The sequence below is a fragment of the Aotus nancymaae genome, unplaced genomic scaffold (assembly GCF_030222135.1).
Source record: "Aotus nancymaae isolate 86718 unplaced genomic scaffold, 86718_ANA_hifiasm-v0.15.2.pri h1tg000029l, whole genome shotgun sequence".
Taxonomy (NCBI): domain Eukaryota; kingdom Metazoa; phylum Chordata; class Mammalia; order Primates; family Aotidae; genus Aotus; species Aotus nancymaae.
The window spans coordinates 51121391-51139847 of NW_026988442.1; the positions used below are offsets into that span (position 1 = coordinate 51121391).

At 36.8% G+C, this 18457-nt stretch overlaps 1 long non-coding RNA gene and 1 other non-coding gene across 2 annotated transcripts; one reads left to right on the forward strand and one right to left on the reverse strand.

The window, feature by feature from the left end:
* Nucleotides 1-364: 364 nt before the first annotated feature.
* On the reverse strand, nt 365-526 carry LOC135277160 (U1 spliceosomal RNA). Its single transcript, XR_010344753.1, has one exon. It is a non-coding gene; the product is annotated as a U1 spliceosomal RNA (small nuclear RNA).
* Nucleotides 527-9723: 9197 nt separating this feature from the next.
* LOC135276988 (uncharacterized) lies at nt 9724-15793 on the forward strand. Its single transcript, XR_010344592.1, has 3 exons — nt 9724-10045; nt 12435-12496; nt 15643-15793. It is a non-coding gene; the product is annotated as an uncharacterized LOC135276988 (long non-coding RNA).
* The last annotated feature ends 2664 nt before the right edge of the window (nt 15794-18457 follow it).

Here is an 18457-nt window from a genome sequence, read left to right on the forward strand (position 1 = left end):
AGAATAACTAAACGATCCATATTAGTTTATTTTAAGTGAATTCATTTCAGAGTTATCTTGTCTCTTCTGTTAGATCGTCAATTATTTAAAAGATAGAACTACTGTACATTTAAATAAAAGTTGTAGCTCCCAATAGCATCATTCATTCTTTTGGTGTTCAGTTAAGATGACAGTGCTGATGAAAAATGGAGGTGGTGAGACGTGAGAAGAAAACAGAAGATAGCTGGGTGCACTAGTGTGTACCTTTAGTACCAGCTATTCAGGAGACTGAGGCAAGCGGACCTTTTGAGCCGAGAAGTTGAAGCCCAGTACAGGCAACCTAGGAACACCTAATCTCTCTCTCTCTCTTTTTTTCTTTTTAATCAGGGGAAAGCTGCAGTGTAGTCCCCACTATCACAAACTCTGCAGTCGGGTTTCCTCCATTTGGGGAAAACGCAGGGGTCAGCACATCCGGAGTGCAATGCATAAGCCTCGCCCTGGGAAAACCACCTTCGTGATCATGGTATCTCCCCTGCCAGATAAGTATGGAAGACCTAATCTCTAAAAGAAAAAAGCATAAACAAAACAGAATGTAAGGAGAGGCTAATGTCCTGCAGGACTGTTAAGACCTAAGTTAGATTTTTTACATTTTTACCTATTATATCATTAACATGTCTTTTATTGCTTGTTCTACAACAATGTATCCTTTCTCCATTGACTTTAGAAATAAGAAGAAAAAGAGAAGTAGATTTAAGGAACAAAGAAAGTAATATGAATTAGTAAAACCAAACAAAAAGCCACATTATTTCTTGCTGTATTTTCCTGTGCTTTAAGGTTTTTACCTGCCTATTTCTTTCTTTGAAGCATTTATAAAAAAATGTATGAAAGCAGCTCTATTTTCTACTTGTTGAGTTAAAAACTTTTCTTCCTGGGAGGATGAGTGGCTATTTCTGAATCTGAATCGTTAAAGCGGTAACTATCACTAGATTTTGTTCCATCTTATTAGTATAATACCTTTTAATTCAGAAAATAGCAATAAATTTGGCCAGGCGCAGTGGCTCATACCTATAATCCCACTTTGGGAGGCCAAGCGGGGTGAATCACTTGAGGTCAGGAGTTCAAGACCAGCCTGGGCAACATGGTGAACCCCCATCTCTACTAACAATACAAAAATCAGCTGGGCATGGTGATGCACACCTGGAATCCCAGCTACCAGGAGGCTGAGGCAGGAGAATTGCTTGAACCTGAAAGGTGGAGGTTGCGGTGAGCCAAGATCACACCACTGCACTCTAGCCTGGGCAACAGAATGAAACTCTGTCTCAAAAAAAAAAAAGGTGAGGGGTGGGGGGAAAAGAGAAAATTGCAGTAAACTTTAGGATATAATGCTTTTATTTGCAGTTATGCTGCTGACCAGATCAGATTCTGTAGAGGCCATGTGAGATAAGTGATGCCTATATTTTCTCCTTAACTATCTTAATATTAGAAGTCAGCTTAAAATGGCCTTAAATGAGACAACCTCAGGCCTCAACCATAAAAAACTTTCCTCTTGTCAAGGAAGATTTCTGTTAAGACTAAGGTATGTTTCAGAGAAAAAATAATGAAAGACTTGGTTTACATATTCAGGATTTTTTAAAGTAGAGATCAAAACCTGTAGCTGAAATCTAGTGAGACTGAACAAGTAAGTTTAAGGATTTGTAACATTTTAAAAATTTACTTTTTTTAGGAAGGCAAGTTCTCATTATATGTCAGCATATCTCTTCCTTACTCATTATTTAAAATATTTCTCATGATAAAACAGGTAAAAACAGGCCGGGCACAGTGGCTCACACCTATAATCCCAGCACTTTGGAAGGCCGAGGTGGGTGGATCACCTGAGGTTGGGAGTTCAAGACCAGCCTGACCAACAAGGAGAAACCCCATCTCTACTAAGCCAGGCATGGTGGCGCGCACATGTAATCCCAGCTATTCAGGAGGCTGAGGCAGAATTGCTTGAATCTGGGAGGCAGATGTTGCAGTGCATGGAGATCACTCTCCAGCCTGGACAACAAAGCCAGACCTCATCTCAAGCAAAACAAAACAAAAACACATGAAACAGAGGAGAAATTGTTTCCGGCCTGTTTGAGATATTTCAGAAATCATAAAAACTTTTTCGTATGCATTGGGGACCATTCATGCATTCTAGATAGACTCTCAAGTCTTTTTCTTCTATGCTGTTTGCCTAGACATTCCTGCATAATTCTGTTATTGTTTATGAGTACATCTCACATTTGCTTCTTTTGAGCCTCATTTAAAAAATGATATTTATCCTAATTTAAATTTTAGCTTATTTTTCCAGGATACTAACCACTCCAATTTATTCAATATTATTTGCAAGTTGGTGCAGTATAGTGTTGAATTTTTTGAATAAACAGAAAATATGTTGATTATTATGGGTTCCAAGTCATTCCTCAACCTCCTCTTGGTAAGGCTGTGGAACAACTTGCTCATCAGTCTAAAAGTAGTATGACTGAGAAGATATTTTCCTCACTTATTAAAAAGATGAACATATGTGATGGAATCTAAAATCTATTTATTCATCTAGAGGAAAAAATGGTAGAGAATAGTCAGAAAAATCCTTTAAAAGAAAGAGTGATGGGGTAGGAGCTAATCTACCCTTCTACATTTTCAAAAATCTTGGCCGGCACGGTGGCTCATGCCTGTAATCCCAGCACTTTGGAAGGCCGAGGCAGGCAGATCACCTGATGTCAGGAGTTCAAGACCAGCCTGACCAACATGATGAAACCCTGTCTCTACAGAAATACAAAAATTAGCCAGGCATGATGGCAGGTGCCTGTAATCCTAGCTACTTGGGAGGCTGAGGCAGAAGAATCACTCAAACCCAGGAGGCGGAGGTTGCAGTGAGCCAAGATTGCGCCATTGCACTCCAGTCTGGGCAACAGTTCAAGACTCCGTCTCTCTCTCTGTCTGTCTCCTCTCTCTCTCTCTCTCTGTATATATGCGTATGTATCACAGAACAATAGTAATTTAAGTGATATACTGTTAGGAAGCAGATACACAATTTTTGAATGACTAAATACCAGGAACAATATGTTTGACATTTATCATCTATATAGTTGAATCTTCACAATTATCCCATTTGACACTGAGGAAACTGAGCCTTAGAAAATATAACTAGCTCAGGGTGGTAGATATTATTATTTGCTTACAGTTCTTCATTCTTTTGTCCTTGACAAGCCTTCCCTGTGGAGACAATGCACTCTCCTTTCCCATTCACTTAGGGTAGATTGGGTGATCTTCAGACCAATGCGGTGTGGATAGAAAAAAGAATGTGTTGGAGTTGAGGTTTAAGACTATGGCAAGTTTCACCAGCCTTTTTGTACTCTTACCATACATTATAAGAAGAATTTGTTCCAGGAAGCTGTTGTTATTACAGTCTGAAAAAAGAAAAAATGTGTAGCACTCAAATCTGACCTGTAGCTTGGAGCAGGGTCCATTTGTGTCCCAAAGAACACTGCAGTGTGACAGCTGACCCAGATACCCATGAAAGAAATATTTGTTGTTGTATACCACTGAGATTTGAGGAAGTGTTTGTTACAAAGCACTATTGCAGAAAAACCTGAACAATACCTTGGAATTACACAGCTAAGATCAATGAACAATACCTTGGAATTACACAGCTAAGATCAATGAAACAGAGGTGAAAATCTGGAACTAGGTAACAATGTATCCAAGAATTTAACAGAGAAAATATGGATTGCTCAAAAGTGGTGTGGGGATAGTAATTAACCATTTGGAAGAAATATGGTTAAATCTTTAATGTATACTTTTAAAAAAGAAACTCTAAGTAGGTTAGAGATATAAATGAAAAATATGAAAAGATAAAGATAATATAATTAGAATAAAATACAGAATTTTTTCTCACTAATCTTGTTATAAAGAATGTCTAAGAGTGATATCAAAGGCATTAATTGGAATGCATAAAAACTTTGTATGATGAAAATGACATAAGGTAAAAAAACTAACGACATACTAAAAAATACATATCACAAACAAAAAAATAATATTTGTAATCCTTGAGAAGTGTTTACAAGCCAATAATAATAAGATGTATACTTCAGAAGAAAAGCAGAAATAAGATAATAGCCCATAGACACATGGAAACATGATAAACTTCATTAGTAATTAAATTCTGGAAATTAAAAGAAAGAATAAAATATAATTTCCAACCTATTGGAATGTAAATGATTTTTAAGATAATATTAACACAATGTATTCTGAGACTTTGCAGAATTTGAAAATAAAAAATAAGAAAAGAAAAACCAGTGTAGAAAAGCTGTGAGAGCAAAATGACTATGACTTCTTTTGGAGGACAGTTCAGCAATAACACATATTTTAACTTTAAGAAAAAACATTTAATTTTAAGACTTTTGTCTTATGCAGACTCATTGATCTAGCATTTCCATTTCTTAAGGAATATTCTTGTCAAGTGTGAAAAGATGTATTACAATATTCAAAGTAAAAAACTTGAAACTACCTAAATATTAATCAACAGAGGATTGATCAAATAAATTATAGAATAGACATAAAATAAAATATTCATTTTAACAGTAGCCATTAAGAATTATGAAGATCTGTATTTATGGACATTAAAAGACAGCAGTGATTATATATTAAGGGAAAAAAGAAGGCTATAAAACTGCATGTACAGTGTGGTCCCATTTTTATAAATACGTGAAATATATGTTAATATAATTAATTCTTGAGGAATAGGCAAAAAACTATGGTAGTTTTTTCTAGATGATAGGTTTATGATTGATCTTCATATAAGAAAATACTTCTAGTCTATAATATTGAATGCTTTCTACAATGATAACATATAGTCAGAAATAAAAGCAAAACACTTTCCTTTTTGAAATGAAAAACTACATACAAGCAATATCTTCTGCAAATATGGGAAAGTTTATAGGACTCAAAATAGGTGATACCTATTGTTTCCTCCTTGTCTAGGCTCTCATAAATTATTCATGGAAATCCTATTGTACTAATAATTGTTTTTCGTTCATTACTCCTTTGCATTCCTTTTCAGAGAGTGACAGGTATTATGCTGTGCAGTCATTTATACTATAGAATATTCTTCATAATAGATATTTTCTTAAGCCATGTTTACATGATTAAAAAAATCACATAAACAAAAAACAGTTACATTGGCTAAATTCTTAATATTTCTACACAAACCAATAATTTTAGCTTGAACCTGTACTGACCAACTGGAATGGACCAATTACTTTTGGATTATTTTTAAGATTAAAGTCAAGAAAATTATAAAAAATTAACAGTTTCCTTCAGTTATTTAGAAGAAAAAAGTTAGAAAAAAGTCTTCAATGAGACAAATTAACTTTACAAAGAATAGCAATTAGGCAATTGATACAGTATTATATATATCTCTATCAGTCTATAGATAGTGATAGATATAAAAAACCCAGGGTTAAACTAATAAACTACAGAACTTGTGTAGGACCCATATGATGAAATTTCAAATTTTTCAAAGGATTGCAAAAATTTTTGAAAACTATTTCTATAAGAGTAACTGACAGGCTGAGCACGGTGGCTCATGCCTGTTAATCCCAGCACTTTGGGAGGCCAAGGTGGGCAGATCACGAGGTCATGAGATCGAGACCATCCTGGCCAACATGGTGAAACCCCATCTCTACTAAAAACACAAAAATTAGCCGGGTGTGCTGGCACGCACTTGTGGTCCCAGCTACTCGGGAGGCTGAGGCGGAAGAATCGCTTGAACCCAGGGGACGAAGGTTGCAGTGAGCCGAGATTGCACCACTGCATTCCAGACTGGCGACAGAGCAAGACTCCGTCTCAAAAAAAAAAAAAAAAAAGTAACAATATTTTAAAGCTGTCCCATCATTTATAAATTTAATGTAATTCTGCTTAGGATTTCCAATACGTTTTTAAATTAGCTATGACATTACCTTTCTTTTAATTGGGCAGCCCTCTGAATCAGAATAGGTCTAGAGAGAGTCCTAAAAATTTTTTATTTTGAAAATAACACGGGCTTCTCCTGAAAAATTCAGGCCATGCAGAAGGTGTTAAGTGAAAAATATTGTCTTTGGCCTACATCCTGACTCCTCCATCCAACTCCCCAGAGGTAAATCATTGTAATCAACTTTAAAAAAAATTGTGGTAAAATATACATAAAATAAAACATCATTGGCCGGGCGCGGTGGCTCACGCCTGTAATCCCAGCACTTTGGGAGGCCGAGGCGGGTGGATCACGAGGTCAAGAGATTGAGACCATCCTGGTCAACATGGTGAAACCCCGTCTCTACTAAAAAAACAAAAAATTAGCTGGGCATGGTGGCGCGTGCCTGTAATCCCAGCTACTCAGGAGGCTGAGGCAGGAGAATTGCCTGAACCCAGGAGGTGGAGGTTGCGGTGAGCCAAGATCGCGCCATTGCACTCCAGCCTGGGTAACGAGCGAAACTCCGTTTCAAAAAAAAAAAAAAAAAAAGCATAAGTTCCTCTTCTCCACAATGTCCATTCCCACTCACCAAAGCTAACCATTATTAATACTTTTTTGACCAATATTCTAGAATGTTTGTATGTATCAATAAGGAACAGCCTCACATACACATGGGCATGCACATACACTTCTACACTTTTTCTGACATTTTTTAACTTTAAGAGGGCTAATATATATATTGTTGTACAATTTACTTTTTTTGCTTAATATAGCTTGAGTACTTTTTCACAGCAAAACATATGTTCTTAAGTGAATGTTTTTTTAACTTAATGTAATTCAGTATAAAATGAAAGAATAGTCAAGAATGACAAAGAAAATTTTGGAAAACTACTGAAGGACTTGCAATACCAGATATATGACTATATTATTAAAATATTGTGATAAAGGTAGAGGAATAGAGAAATCAGTGGAGTGGAAATTAATCTCAGGAGAGGACCCTAGAAGTTAAAGCTTTCAACTAAATTCAAAAATCTTAAAATCAGTAGGAAAGAAGTATATTATTCAATAAACTTGCAGGGACAATTGTTTAACAGTTGAAAAAAAAAAGATCAAATCCTCTCCTCACATGATAAACCAAAACAAACTGCAGACATATTAAAGCATTAAATGCACAAAATGAAAACAAAAAAATCACCAAATATGTAGGAGAAAACAAAAGTGAATATTTTAGCAGGGTGTGGTCATGCTTCCCTGTAGTCCTAGCTCCTCTGAAGGCTGAGGCTGGAGGATCACTTGAACCCAAGAGGTCGAGGCTCCACTGAGCTATGATCGTCCCACTGCACTCCAGCCTGGGTGACAGAGGAAGACTCTGAATAAAAAAGAAGTAAATTAAAAATAATAAAAGTGAGTATTTATCTAACCTTTTGTGAGGAAGATTTTCTTTTTTTTTTTTTTTCTTCCCAGATGGAGTCTTGCTGTGTCACCCAGGTTGGAGTGCCCGGCGCAATCTCAGCTCACTCCAACCTCCACCTCCCAGGTTCAAGCAATTCTCCTGTCCCAGCCTTCCGAGTAGCTGGAATTACACGTGCAAACCACCAAGCCTGGCTAATTTTTGTATTTTTTTTAGTAGAGATGGGTTTCACCATGTTGGCCAGGCTGGTCTCAAATTCCTGACCTTGTGATCCACCCACCTTGGTCTCCCAAAGTGGTGGAATTACAGGTGTGAGCCACCGACCCCGGCCGTGAGGAAGATTTTCTAAATGGACCACTAAAGGTAGACATTTTAATGAAAACACTCTAGAAATTGACAATTTAAAAGTGAAAAAGTAAGTAACAAAATATGATAAAGTTTAGCTTAGAAAGATACTTGTAAGATGTATAGCATAGTGTTACTATGCTAATTTTACATAAATAACTTTCTATATAAAAAATTAAAAAATACAAACATCCCAACAGAAAAAACTGGATGTTGTATAGGAATAAGTACACTGTAAAGCAATATATAAATGATAAACAAATTTATGAAATTATTAAACTTTTCAAGTAAGCAAAATAACTAAAAGAACAAATTTTTTTCAAACACTAAATTAGACATCATTAAAAACCTGATAACATTTAGTGTTGGTGAAGATATGGATAAATAGAAAATCTCATCTACTTCCATTTTGGAAGGCACTTCAGCCTATTAAAACTTATTTTTAAAAATCTTTTTGACCATAAAATTCCCCTTTTAGAAATTTATCTGGAGGAAGTAATTATACATGTATGCAAATATTTGTCTACAGAGATGTTCCCATAGCATTGTTAATGATATAGAAAAATTAGTAATTATTGGCCGGGCATGGTGGCTCATGCCTGTAGTCCCAGCACTTTGGGAGGCCAAGGCAGGTGGATTACTTGAGGTCAGGAGTTCAAGACCAGCCTGGTCAACATAGTGAAACCCCATCTCTACTAAATAATACAAAAATTAGCCAGGCGTGGTGGCGCGTGACTGTAGTCCCAGCTACTCAGGAGGCTGAGGCAGGATAATCACTTGAGCCTAGGAGGTAGAGGCTGCAGTGAGCCGAGATCGCACCATTGCACTCCAGTCTTGGTGACAGATGAGACTGTCTCAAAAAAAAAAAGGCTATTACCAAATACATAGTGTTAGGGAACTTCTTAGATAAAACTATGGTGCATTTATACTATGGAATACTATAGTTAGTATTTAATGACATGGGAGAAAGTGTGATATATTTTAAGTGAAGCGTCACTCATAAATGAGTAATGTTATGTATCCTAATTATTTTTAATACATACTAGAGCATAAAAATATATATAAGGATAAACTCTAGAGGATTAACAGATTAACAGAGTAATTATTTTTATTTAATTATTTTTTATATTTCCATAATTTCCACCATGAACATGTATTACTTTTGTAATCAGAAATAATGTTATAAAAATAAAATACTTTTAAAAAGCATTTATGATACAGATATTGTTATTTATGTTTTTCCTCAAGTGATTGGCTGCTCTGCCTTAGTTTGCCCAAGTCCCAGGTAAGCTTCTGGGCACTTGATTGAAAAACAAATCAAGTAAATCATTAGACTAAAAGTACAAGTCAAAGAGCTAAAATATATATTTTCATTTTTAACAATGAAACATGACTATTATAATTAAAATAATTCAATTTGCATTATATGCCTTTAAATAAAGATTAAATGGACCTCCCTCACATACCAAATTACTATGTAATCCAGTTTCATTTTTAACTAATGGGAACACAAATTAGTATAATTTTATAATTTAATACTCAGAAATAGATCAAATTTTAAAATAGAGGAAACTAAATATTTTTCCATATACCATCCTTAGGGAACAAAGCATATCATAAGATATAACAAATAAGCTTCTAGGAAAAGTCTTTATTTGTTCTTTCCAGAAAATGCAAATTTGCTGATTTGATGACAAATATATGTATACATATTATATGTAATAAAATTATCCTGAAAATAAAATCAATGAAATATTGAAATTTTAAGTGCAGGCTGGGCGCGGTGGCTCACGCCTGTAATCCTAGCACTTTGGGAGGCCGAGGTGGGTGGATCACCTGAGGTCAGGAGTTCAAGACCAGCCTGACCATCATGGTGAAACCCCATCTTTAAAAAAAAAAAAAAAAATTAAAAATAAAATTAAATTAAAAAAGAAATTTTAAGTGCAAAGCATCTGGTTAAAACTGCCTACTCTTGCTCATATATCCTTTTTTATTTTCTATTTATATTAGCAAAATAAACTTTACATAATTCCTCAAATAGTTAATGAATATAAAGCTCTAAAACAGCAAATATGTATTGTAACATGATCTTTTGGAATCTGATTTCAGGTACGACTAATTTGACAGGCAGTATGATAAGGAACAATCTGAATGACATGTAAACAGGAGGGGATAAATTCCAAGCACAGCCTGAATGAGAAGTACAACTTATTTCCCATAACCCAGATGCGTTTTGAACACATCTATGCAGTCTCCATGTGAAACCAGGTGCTGTTCCCAAAGGAGAAAACACTGCCCTCCAGTGGTCTTCAATGAAGAAATGGAAATAGTTTCAGGTACCATGATAGTAGCATTTACGTGAAACATGGTGTATTTATCTAGTCTCATTTTTGGCTGTACTTCTTAAGCTGAAACACATCTACAACTGCGCATAAGGACAAAATTTCCAAGATAAATTCTAATAGGTAGTTACTCCAGTTAGATAGACATATTAACAAGAAGGATTATGAATTTCTGACCCCAAAGCTGACCATTTATTTGATTATCAAAATTGGATTATGTTAGCCACCTATAGTTTCTCACTTCCCAGATAAGAAAGAAGAGATTTCATCTCTATGTTTCCCTTGTTGGCCAATTTTTTAGCTAAAAGACATTTAAAATTGTACAGCAGGCAGAACCCCAGGGGACTGAACAGTGTTCCAACATCCTTAAAGGCTTCCCATCACTTGAAAAACCAAATTCTTCCTCCTGTTTCTTAAACTAACCAAAGTAGGCAAAAGCAATTTTTAAAAGTCTTTGTGTCTAGCATTGGAACTTTCTCATATTTCACACCATTATATAAATGTCACTCTAACCTATATGTATCACAAATGCTACGCTAAATTAGGGCCAAATTTGCAACCTAGTTTAACTGGGTTTCCTCTTTTTGCAAATGCAGTTTTTGTGTCTGCATTTAGCAATGCATACAAAACTGTCCGTGTAGCTAACTGCTTCAAATTGCTAAATTTGAGGATGGATGTGTAGATCTCCCAGTCTTTATGTATGTGCCAAAGCAATCCTGTTTCTAGTCATATAAAGACTTCCTAATCAAATGGACCTTGACTACATTGCTAAATTCTTGGACCACTTCACTTATTCTTTTGGATTTAGTAAAGGAAAAGATAAGAATTTTAAGAGGGGAAAGAGTTTTCAAACCTCCTCCATGTCTCTGTCCTTCAGAAACCAGAGTAGAACTACAACACATAAGATAGACTTTAGAGTCTGACAGCTATAAAGCCTCATCCATTACAAGCTATGTGACTTAAACTTAGCTTCATTTTTCTCATCAGTAAAACAAAATCATGTTGGGTTCATTAGGTGATTATTAATGATTGAGTGAGAGAATGTACGTGAAGTGTCTAGCACAGAGAAAGGGCTTAACCAAGACTTTATTATAATTCTATCACCATCACTTCTTAGACTATTAATCCAGTGTTCAAGTAAACTTCCTAGAGGTATGACTTTCTAAAATTTATTCCCATTTGTCATCTTAAATAATGTTCATCATTCAGTTTACTATATAGAAAATGTCCTGAGTCCTCCACATACATTCTTTAAAAGAAATGCCTTATGCTAAGAGAAAATATTTTAACATCACATTCCTCAAATATAGCACCTTTAAGTATGAATCAAGTTTTTCTTCTTTTCACTCCCACAGAAGATGGTATCCATTATATAATCACCGGGATTCACAAAGTGCTTTAGGATGTAAAAAATGACAAACATCAAAATTGTAATCATTACAACGGTGGTATAGTAATTAGACATATTTGGGTATATTGTAGTAAATTTAAAAGTTTCTGAGCTTGAGAAAATAAAGTTCCACAACCATAATTGTTCTAGTTATTTAACTTAATATACATTTCAGAGAGAAAAATTACTTTCTTTAGGAGATTAATGCACTATCCTTTGAGATGAAGAAAAACCTACACATTTTAAGAAGACATTGTTTGTTCTTATCACTACCTGTGGTAAGGAGTTTTTACTGAGCCATGATAGCGCACCTTTATCTCCTCCCTCTGCGTACACTTGCAGCATTATAACACATAGTTTTCTCTGCGTAAATTTACTGAGTATGGTCTTTACTGTTCGTGACATCTCATCAATAATCTCATTATGATACTTTATGTTATACAACATTGATTACTCAAAATATTTTTTATAACTCAGAATCAAACTGTTTATGATTTAAAACAGAATGTACTGATAAATGGAGAATGCAACAGTGATTGGATAAATGTTAGATATTTATCAAACTCTTAGAAAATTTTGGGACAAAGTACCATTTAAAGATAAAGCAAATAAGTACTGCTAAATATTTCAATAGTGTATATGTATTACACTGAAGCCTGTGTATAAGCATTAACTAGGTACCAATAAATGCAAATAAACTTTGGTTATAGCTTATCTAAATTAATCTCAAAATTTGACAATTAAACATATGAATTTGTAATAAACATTCTGAATTTTAAAAATTGTATCATATTTGTAACAGTGCCAAAATAATCTAAAGTCAGAACACTTTCTGGGTATAATTATATTATTATAATACTCTACCTTGACAGATGACAATTTTAGAACACCCTAAATACAATTTCTAGTATATGCGCTAAAATAAAATGTAACAGATAGACAACTCACCATAGTATAAGTTAACACATTCAAATTTAGTAATTTATTTTCCAGGTGGAAACCAGGCTTCTTGGAAGACTTCAAACTATGCCAAATGGTCTGATTTCACCATAGAGGTAGGCACTAGAGGACTAAATTTACTTCTGTGTAATTTTTGTTAGCTACATTTTACATGCAAATGTCTATACAACCATGTTAATGAAGTTATAGAGAAGAAAAGAAAGTCGGCATTCCCGCTTTTGTTTTATTCCAAAGCAACTTTTCAATTGAGTTACTATCATTTTAAGCCATTGTTATTTAATTATAAGAAAACAGAAAAGTCTAACGATGCATTCAAATTGGATTGCAAGTCAAGAAAAGCAATATCTTACTTCTAAATAAAATTTAGATTTGACATTTTTTCCCCTCATACCTTTATGGCATTCACAACACAGGATGCTTCTAGTGGAATCAGACAAAAAAAAGTTTTGATAATAATAAATGTTTAGAAAAGTTCAATTTTCTGGTCCAGAGTTGGTTATTTAGAAGAAAATTTGTTTCCTGCTTATCAAGGGGCTCAAAATTTTCTGCACCCCAAGTGGAATTGAACGCTTAATTGACAGTTATCCAAAATCTTTTTTCCAAGAAATAAGCAAATATATTTAAATTTGACATGTGTAAATTTCCTATAAAAATGTTGATATTCAAGATTCAAAGCCCATATTGGCAATGAAAATGTGCAGTATCCTTTTAGGTGGAACATTAATAATGTAAAATTTGTCTCATTATAAGAAAAGTGTGCCTATGGTATATGAAAAATAATGGTTTAAAATAAAGACACAGTTGATTTGGAATAAAACTGAAAGTAATATCTCCAGAAGTGTAGGTGATAAAAGGAGAAAGAGAGAGCGATAATGGTTGTAACTCTGTATTTATGGTATAGGTTACAGCCAAGACTGGATACAATCTTATCTCATACATCCAAAAGAATAAAGCAAAATAAAACCTCCTTCACCCTCACACATTAAAAGGAATCAACATCTTGACCCAAAGTTAAAACTCCTAGAACTTGGAAATATCTGTAAAACCCCCAACACCAAGGTTTCTGTAACCTGTCACATCAGAGAAATAGGGAGATCTTCCACCATGGAATTATGATCATTAAGAATTCACAGATTATCTAAAACATTTGCTAATCACCCCCTACCCCCAACATCCCCTCCTCCTCTGAGCTAGAGGGAAAGAGAAAAAGAAGAGTGGGAGAGGAAGACTCAAGGCATTGGGGAAGCCTGCTATGTAAATGCCAGGCACTTCTTGGGGCTTAGGCCATCAACCTACTTCTAGTCAGAACTACTGTAGGACTGTATCAGGGCAACAGATTACTTAGTGTGTGAGAATTGGGGTAGGGGGACCACGATGTTAAGAAATCTAACAAATTCATAGATTTTTAAAAAACATTTGAGAGTGTTGTGTTTATACATGCTGGGCAACATAAACCATAAACCTTGCTGGATTTCTGCAAACTGCTGCGTGGAGGATACAAACGACATTCCTGTCAATGGGAGGAAGAGACAGACAGAAATCAAGACAGAGATAGGCAGCACCCCCAGGATGTGAAGCTTCTTCCAATTGCAAGCTGTAGTGGAAGGAGATGATGACACCCAGAACAAAAATGTCTTTTTCACGAGGATGCTAAAGCCCTTGTTTTGTGATCTCTGTGTACAGAAAGAATGATCCATGGAAAGGACTTAATTTCTCAGTTTTCTGGAATCAAAATATAAGGGCTTTTTAGTAATTTTAAAGTTCTTCCTGTAGAGCGTATTGTTGTGTTCCATGAAACAGACAAAACTCAGCAAGATAACAAAGACTTGATCTGCAGGAGAGAAGGTATTAAAGAGCAAGTCCTCTCCAGAGGGTGATTAATCCTTAGTCATTCATCTTAGAAGTCCCAGTTACAGTTAAGGTTAATGTTCAGGTAGCTTCTTTCTATTTTCTTTAAAAATTTTTTTAAACATTTTTTTTTTTTTACAGAATGTTATACTATTAATTGCCAATTTGCATATGTGTGCAGCTGCTGTTTTGGCTCTGAACTCAATCCGATAAGCTTGCTGGAGGTATCGCAGAGCACTTGGCAGCTTTCCTATTTGAAAAGAAAGCCTCTCCCCTCTACAGAACAGCTGATCGTCTATCAGCGATAGACCCTGATGGCGTGAATTACAATTACACTACTTTTCACACTAAATCTGGGTGATAGCTACTTGGAAAGAAGTTTCATCATTTTTTACCACAAACTGGAAAAAGAATTACATGGTCATGCTGTGCTTTTAAAGGCAGTTTGGTTCACTTTTGTCTATTTAACACCTAATTCCAAGAAGTCCATAGGCATCCAGAGATCTGAATGGTGTGTAATGAATTCACTGTTTAGATTGAAGATTTTAAAAATCTACCTCAAATTACATTTATTAACAGGGCGACCAGGAAGTGTTAAAGTTGTTAGACGCTTCATTTATTAAATAATTTGTGGGTATTTTCAGTTGTCATATCTAGAGTCATGGGGTTTGCTTATTTTTTTTAATTAGCAATCCAAAACAATGCTACTGAAATTTAACAATTCATCACATAATCTTGGGCTCTTCAGTTCAGCTGCTAATGTTAGATAATTCAGATTGTTATTTTGATCTGTTTATAAATGATTTGGGTTGCATTGTGCTGTGAGGAGGACTGCAGCAGCCCAGGCAGATGAGCTTTCTCTATTTCCTGCATTGCTCAGGATGATTGAGGGCCCTTCCAAAAAATGCATTTGGGGAGTTAGGTTTAGCATCTAGCAAAAGCAAAGAAGTGCTGGGGCAGGGGGCACTAATAATAACTTGATTTATCATCACTTTTTTAACTTCATTATTAATTTACATTTCCTGTCTGTTCGGAAAATTGAGGAAGGGCCTCTTTGCCAAATTACATTTTGTTAGAATCTTCCATTTCTCTCATTTTCTGGGACGTTAGAAAGTATCGTCTTTCTTCTTCTTGAAAGAATCGGCCAACCATCAGAAAATTTAAAAGGCTCCTAAACATCCTTTTTCTTTCTTCTTTCTCTCCTCAGCCCTCTTCCCCTCCCATCTTGACATTTAAATCCATTTGTTGGGGGAAAAAAAAAAGAACAAGAGTTAAACCCACCTCAGGCAGCAGAAGTTGAACACATTAATCCTGACGTAGTTAACCCAAGAGAAAAATAGATTTTGTTTTCCTTTTTTAGTCGCTAGCTTTATTAGATTTCTCACTCTCACAGATTATCCGAAGACTACCCATTGATTGATCGCCCGTAGAGCTGCATTTGGTGTAAAGAAAAAACTCACAGCTTTATTGGCTCTCAGGAGACAAAACAAACAGAACAAGATATTCATATTAATGCAAACAATGCAACAAATGAGGGGAAGAATCGCCCGGCTGAAGCGAGGCCCAGCGCGGCAGCTGCTGGGGGCGCTGAGACCGGCCTGAGCGCCTCCCGCCCGGGAGCCGAGGTTTCCCGGCGTCCCCCGACCCTGGGCGCCCGGAGCAGTCGGTCCCCCGGGCCTCCAGCCGGCAAAGAGGTCCTGGGGTCCGGGCGTGCGGCCCCTGCAGGGCCGCAGACGGGCCAGGCCAGCGCCTGGAAGAGGCCTCGTGTCCAGGCCTCTCGGAAGGGCCTGTCTCGCTTGGCCCCTCAACGCCCCGCAGTGTGGCACTGGAAGGGACCTAAAAGCGCTTCAGCTTTCTGCTTTCCTCTTCCCCAGGCCTCTCAGGGGCCCATTGCCCGCATCTCAGTTTCCCTTTCCGGCAGGGGCAGGGGCGAGAGGGAAGGATTCCCAAGTGTCACCTCCTAACCCGCCCGAGGCGGAGGCTTGAGAGACGCCGGGGCACTCCGGAGGGGAGGAAGCGGTGTGCCACGAATTCTCTCTCTCAAACGCTCATGTTATTACGGAGGAGACTTCATAAACACTTTAAACACAGCACAAACCATTTTATCAGCAAAAGCAAGGGGAGGAGGGCGTACGGTGAATGCTGAGAGATGTTCAAGAAGCCCCGAGACGTTTCCTGCGGAATGAAAAAGGAAGAAAGAAAATTCCGGGCGGAAGAAGAGATATTAGCTCCACACCTATCCAATTCCCCAGCCCCAAACTAGGAGATAATCTGCTAAGATTCAATTTCATATCTATATAATCAATGTGATGTTAAAAATAGGGTTGCCAAATACTGCGTGGGGCATTCTTAGAGTAAAACATTGTTATCTACCTGAAATTCAAATTTAACTGGGTATCCTGTATTTCTATTAACTAAATCTGGCAATTCTAACTAAAAAATATTTTGCTGAAGGAACCATACAAGAAGGAAAGCTCATTGTCTGATGTAATCAGGTTACTGGGGACATTTTTAATGGAACCTTGCCTGGAAAAAGAAACTGAGTTGATTCTACAGCATACTTTTGTAAGCACATGGTATGGTGAAGGAGGAAGAAATGACTGAAGCGACTTGGAAATGTCCTTACATTATATTTGAGAAGGAAGTGGCAGTCATTTGTTGCTACTTCACTAGGAAATGGATCTGAGTTCCTTCCCTAAGGTTGGTTGATTGGGTCTCACCCACAGAAACCCTCCCTTCCTAGCCAGTAGAGCGTACCCTAGCATGTCTGCAAGTTAGCTGTGGTGGTTACCATGTTGGCATTAGTGTATACATTTTTGTTTTCTTTTTCTTTCTTTCTTTTTTTTTTTTGAGAGGGAGTCTCGCTCTGTTGCCAGGCTGGAGTGCAGTGGCTCCATCTCGGCTCAGTGCAAACTCCACCTCCCGGGTTCAAGTGATACTCCTGCCTCAGCCTCCCAAGTAGCTGGGACTACAGACACCACCCAGCTAATTTTTAATTTTTAGTAGAGACTGGGTTTCACTATGTTGGCCAGGATGGTCTCGATCTCTTGACCTCGTGATTGGCCTGCCTCAGCCTCCCAAAGTGCTGGGATTACAGGCGTGAGCCACCGTGCCCCACCCCCAGTGTAGACATTTTTTTTAAACCTTGACTATAGAGCCACATTATCCATTGGTATTTAGTTTATTTTGAAAAAACAAAAACAAAAAGTTGAGTTAAAAACTTTAAAGGCAGAGTCTGTTTTGAGATGTATCAAAGGCTTTAAATCTAGAAATAGATTTAATCAAATAGAGTCTTACAGATGCTGAAAGAAAAGGCTTTTGCAATGCCAATTGTAAAACCTCAGGAAAACGCAACCAAACAGTGGGTCTTTGCATATTGAAATGTATGTGAGAGGGTGAGGAGTCAGAAAGCTGCTTTCTGGAGGAAGCCTGCTGCTTACATTGCTTCCCCAGCCCCAGTTAGAGAGAGCTTTTTCAAGCAAGCTTTATCACCCTTACTGATACTTTGGATTCCCAGTGAGCTAGACTGCCTTTTAAGCCAGTTGCTTGAAGTGGTCTGAATACACCCGCACAGGATGCCCCTTTATCACTGGTGGGTAGAGCTATTTAACAACTGCAAATGGAGAAACTATTTGTCTAATGAGTGCAGTTTTCAGAGTTGATTCACCAACACTCTGGGGGGAAGATAATAAAAGGCTGAGGCCTCCTTCTGAGCTGCACAGCCTTCTCCAGACAGTGAAGGCCAGCTCTGGAACCAAATGCAGTATTTGGTTGGTTTAGAGAATGTTTTAGTTCCAGATCAATAGTTTTAGAAAATACGTAAGCTCACTTCCAGTTCATGCTGGTTAGCTCTTTATTTCCCCCAGACAATCTCTAACCTTTGGTTTAGAATTCAGACTGTTAAAAAACTTAGCACTGTGGTTTGGCAGTTATGGTATAGTTAAACTCCATACTCTAGCGGTACAAATCATTTTTATCTTCTCGCATGTTAGTGTCTCAAACTACAAAAATATGTTCCATGACTTGCTCTTCTCTCACTGGAGCAGGCCTGAAAGATGCTCAACACCAGGTGCTTCTTCGCTGAGCAGAAATGGACTGGGGCCCTTGTTAGAGTGGTGATAAATTAACAGCCTTTTTAATTGATTGATTTTGGAGTCTGGCTCTGTTGCCCAGACTGGAATGCAGTGGTGTGATCTTGGCTCACTGCA